General features: G+C 45.1%; 1 long non-coding RNA gene across 1 annotated transcript in view; it reads right to left on the bottom strand.

Moving 5' to 3' along the window:
* The window catches only part of LOC110366352 (uncharacterized), a 51,894-nt gene extending 46,498 nt beyond the window's left edge, over nucleotides 1-5,396 (bottom strand). Inside the window, 1 exon segment of the long non-coding RNA NR_147694.2 lies at nucleotides 5,169-5,396. This is a non-coding gene — a long non-coding RNA (uncharacterized LOC110366352).

Genomic DNA, 5,396 nt, shown 5'->3' with positions numbered 1-5,396 from the left:
AGGGATATTAAATTACAGAAATATCCTTAAACTCACATTTCTGTTGAATTAATTTCTGTCATTTCATATCTGTTATTTACTGTATATTTCTGTAATTTAACGGCTGTTATTTTACGTTTTATACAGCAGTTTACGTTAGATTAGTTCATATTAACAGACGTCTTCTGACACACAGCCCAGATAAATATCCAACACTGTTGATATTCTCATGTGTGCTCTTTGAACAGTAGTTTAATACATTACCATCGGGGTTCAAGCATAGTCTAAATGTTGTCCTGGAGTACTGTATGCATGTGCAGTCGCCTACAGAACCTGCAGATCACCCTCAGCTCTTCACAGACACAAGCAGACGTTCACATCACAACACAGACATGTAGAGCAGATCAACTGGAGAGTGAACGACATCTCCCCAATACTCGAGCTGCACCCAGCACTAGCCTAAACCTGCTTCATCATCACCCTTCATTAATGTAGAGCGCTGTCAGAGAGTCCCAGTGTGTGTGTGTGTGTGTGTGTGTGTGTGTGTGTGTGTGTAGTCCTGCGGTTTACCACAGATGTATAATATGTCAGAGCAGTAAACACCTGCAACCACACAGACACACACACACACACACACACAATCGCGCGCACACTTACACACACTCAGAGCTGTTTATGAGCACAACACACTCACACATTCAGCGCTAGGGGGACTGAAGGTCAATTCAGCTCCAGTTCAGGAGTCCCCCATCAGAAGCCTCCAGAAACTGAGCTCACCCAGCACACACTCCGCCTGGAGAGAGTTTCAGAAGCACAGCTCAACACACACACTGCCGGCGCCCTGATTACAGACTGCATGAGGCGGACGTTATTCCTCTGTCCTCTATAGTGATGTAGATCCAATTCAAACAGTCCTGAAGAGAGAGAATAACGCAGCGCGGTGCAGGAACTCATCCACCGTGGACAATAACATGGAGGATTACCCAATGGATAAAACCCAGACTCACACTGATAACTCCTCCCTAAAGACCTGATAACTCCTCCCTAAAGAACTGATAACTCCTCCCTTAAGAACTGAAAACTCCTCCCTGAAAGACTGATAGCTCCTCCCTGAAAGACTGATAGCTCCTCCCTAAAGCACTGATAGCTCCTCCCTAAAAGACAGATAGCTCCTCCCTGAAAGACTGATAGCTCCTCCCTGAAAGACTGATAGCTCCTCCCTAAAAGACAGATAGCTCCTCCCTAAAAGACAGATAGCTCCTCCCTGAAAGACTGATAGCTCCTCCCTGAAAGACTGATAGCTCCTCCCTGAAAGACTGATAGCTCCTCCCTAAAGCACTGATAGCTCCTCCCTAAAGCACTGATAGCTCCTCCCTAAAGAACTGATAGCTCCTCCCTAAAAGACTGATAGCTCCTCCCTAAAGCACTGATAGCTCCTCCCTAAAGAACTGATAGCTCCTCCCTGAAAGACTGATAGCTCCTCCCTAAAGCACTGATAGCTCCTCCCTGAAAGACAGATAGCTCCTCCCTAAAAGACAGATAGCTCCTCCCTAAAAGACAGATAGCTCCTCCCTGAAAGACTGATAGCTCCTCCCTGAAAGACTGATAGCTCCTCCCTAAAAGACTGATAGCTCCTCCCTAAAGCACTGATAGCTCCTCCCTAAAGCACTGATAGCTCCTCCCTAAAGAACTGATAGCTCCTCCCTAAAAGACTGATAGCTCCTCCCTAAAGCACTGATAGCTCCTCCCTAAAGAACTGATAGCTCCTCCCTGAAAGACTGATAGCTCCTCCCTAAAGCACTGATAGCTCCTCCCTAAAAGACTGATAGCTCCTCCCTAAAGCACTGATAGCTCCTCCCTAAAGAACTGATAGCTCCTCCCTAAAAGACAGATAGCTCCTCCCTGAAAGACTGATAGCTCCTCCCTGAAAGACTGATAGCTCCTCCCTAAAAGACTGATAGCTCCTCCCTAAAGCACTGATAGCTCCTCCCTAAAGAACTGATAGCTCCTCCCTGAAAGACTGATAGCTCCTCCCTGAAAGACTGATAGCTCCTCCCTGAAAGACTGATAGCTCCTCCCTAAAGCACTGATAGCTCCTCCCTAAAGTACTGATAGCTCCTCCCTAAAGAACTGAAAGCTCCTCCCTGAAAGACTGATAGCTCCTCCCTAAAGAACTGAAAGCTCCTCCCTGAAAGACTGATAGCTCCTCCCTAAAGCACTGATAGCTCCATTTTGTCCTGCCCCAAAACACAAATAGCTCCGCCCAAAATGTCTGATAGCACCCCCCCAAAACACTTAGAGCCCCACCCTAAATGACAGATAACCCCTCTAACAGTTTCAGTAATGGTAGTCAGGGTTGTGAGGTGTCCATGATGTTTATTATCAGCTTATGTTGTATGATCTGATCAGATGAGCAGGATATGATTATCCTATATTAATAATATTAATAATAATATGACAGAAACTCTCTTCATGTTGACTCATGATGTCTGAACACAACACTATAGTTGCTGCTTGTCTACAGAACGCTTCTGGATCTCAGAGTGTGTAGAATGGGGACACACACTCCGTGTTATCTGCAGTGTGTGTTGGCCTGCAGCCTCTTCAGCCTGTGCTGGTCTGCTGTTGTCCATATGCTGCGTCTGGAGCAGATAAAGAGGGCTGTGTGTGTGTGTGTGTGTGTGTGTGTGTGTGTGTGTGTGTGTGTGTGTGTGTGTGTGCTCAGAGCACTGCATATGCATTTATTGCATTCCCTATTTGCTCCAATGATAGTTAGTTAGGGTTAGGTTAGTTAGTAAGTTAGTTAGTTAGCTCTATCTGTCCCCGTAGGCAGATTTCATTTGCAGTATACACACACACACACACACACACACACACACACACAGACACACACAGACATCTGACCTTTCACCTTTGGCATTTGTATAAATAAATCATTTAAAACAGACGTGCATGGCACCCTCCTCTAAATAAATATCCAGTCTGCTACTGGTAGAGGAGGAATTTAAAAGCGTAATCACCTGAGCTGTAAAGCAGAGGTGTGTCCTATTCCTCACGCACCTGTGAGCACAGCGTTGATGACCTGATGGTGACCGCTGACAGAGATATGATGAAGGATGCCCCTCATCATTGACCATCAGGATATCCTTATTTACTGCTCTTCCTTTCTATACACTACCACTGCTCTAATGTACAGTAGTGTAATGTGTGTGTGTTTATATAGCGCTGTACACCCACAGCGCCTCACCATCATGAGGGGGTCTCTCCACTCCTCCAGCAGTGTGCAGCTCCAGCTGATGACCAGCCTCATCTGATTGGTCAGATTTACATGAACAACACATTCGTGCAACACACAAACACTGAGCACACAACACTGACTGGATTCACTGCACTTCTCTGAGATCCCGTCATCATCACATCAGTCCACATTCAGTCAATCTCCTGCAGCTTACTCCCTTACTAATCAGGGGTCACCACTGCGGAATGAACCGACAACTATTCCAGCATTTGTTTTACACAGCAAATACCCTTCTGGCCACAACCCAGTACTGGGAAACACCCATTCACACTCATACACTACAGCCTGTGTAGTTGATCAGTTCCCCTATAGCGCATGTGTTTGGACTGTGGAGGAAACCCACACCAACACAGGGAGAACATGCACACCTGAACCAGTCACCTGACAGACACCGCACCACCAGCTATTGCTATGTTCTTATTATAGTCTTTGTTTTATCAGGAAATAAGCCAGTCCACATGGGTTTACCATTAATAACCATCAATACACACAGAACATCACAATTATACCTGCTCAGATCATCTACAGGCCAACATTGAGTATGTGTGTGTGCTCTGAATCCACTTCTGTGCTTCATCTCCACTATACTGAGAGCTGATGACTGTGTCAGGGATAACACTCAGCGTGTGGCTCTGCTGTTCACAGTAAACACAGCAGAGTGTCAGAGGTACAGGTGAGTTACTGCATTTAACATCAGCTGAACATGAGAGAAAGCTCAACTGAATTAACATCATTTAATAAGATGATGGTTATGACCTGTTGATTTGATGGAGTTATTCTGCATTAGCTGATGGATTACCCTCTGCTGTGATTAATCAACACGTCTGTATAGTCGACTTTAGCTCAGCTCATTAATGTCAACAGATGAACCTCACTGAGTGCACAGACCCGTCCATAACCACAGCATATTCAGATTAACCACACCCTGAACATGATATATGAATATATGAATCTGTCCGACTCACAATACATGAAAACAATGAGGAATACACACAGAAGAGCCAGTACACACACACACATGAAGAGAAACACCTACAAAATACAGAATCACATCCATATGAACGGTCACAGTGCCAAGATGAGGCATAAACAGACACATCATCATCATCATCATCATCATCATCATCCTCCTGAATGAGTAGAGCAGACTTAATAAACCCGAGTGCATCCTGTGAGCACACACTGATGGTTAACACAGCCGGTTATCACCTACAGATGTCTGCAGAAAGAGCATTAAGATCATTTAAAGGCGCTGTCATTGAACACTTGTGTCATTTACATATGATTTGCATACAATAAACTGAAGTGATGCGTGTGTGTGTCTATTTACTAACCATTATACAGGCTACTGTAAACACTAACCGCTGATTAAACGCCGTTTACACACAGATCTCAGTATTTCCTCCACATGTTCTCCGTGTTGTAACAGCACTGCAGACATGACACCCTGCAGAAAGCTGAGCACTGCTGCTCTAAAGGGGCAGTTCACCCCAAATATGAGCATTCGGTCCTCATTGACTCACTCTGACAGGTGTTATACACCTCTATGAGCGTCTTTCTGCTGATGAGCACTAAAGAAGATGTTCTGAAGAATGTTGAACGCATTGATTTCACGACTATGGAAGTCAATGGTTACTGGTTTTCAACATTCTTCAAAATATCTTCTTTAGTGTCCAACAGGAGAAAGACCTCATACAGTGAGCAAATGTTGATTTATGTGTGAACTGACCCTTAAAGACAATCTACAACACACGTATAGGTGTAGTTCAGCGCCACACATCTGCTGCTGACACTGTATATAGAGAAGTATTCAGTAGATGAGTAATCTCCTCTCCTCTGTCAGCATCATCACATCTATCAAGCCAATATAATGACCTAAACTCGACCTTACCAGATCCTCCGTGTGTCCTCCGGCTGCGGGGTGAGTGTAATCCACATGTGGAGGTGATGGTGAGGTTAATCCGCGTGTGTGAAATAATCCACGAGACTGAGTCCTGCTCATCTCCGTAGAGCGCAGTCGGCATCATCCTCATGTGATATCCAGAGAGTGCTGAAGCACGTGTATCCCATAATATCCATCTGGAGACCCGCACACACGCGCGCGCGCTGCACTACACTG

This window comes from Danio rerio, chromosome 3 (assembly GCF_052040795.2).
Source record: "Danio rerio strain M-AB ecotype USA chromosome 3, GRCz13ab, whole genome shotgun sequence".
NCBI lineage: Eukaryota > Metazoa > Chordata > Actinopteri > Cypriniformes > Danionidae > Danio > Danio rerio.
Note: the sequence above shows the minus strand (reverse complement) of the source record. Positions and strands in the feature narration are given on the sequence as shown.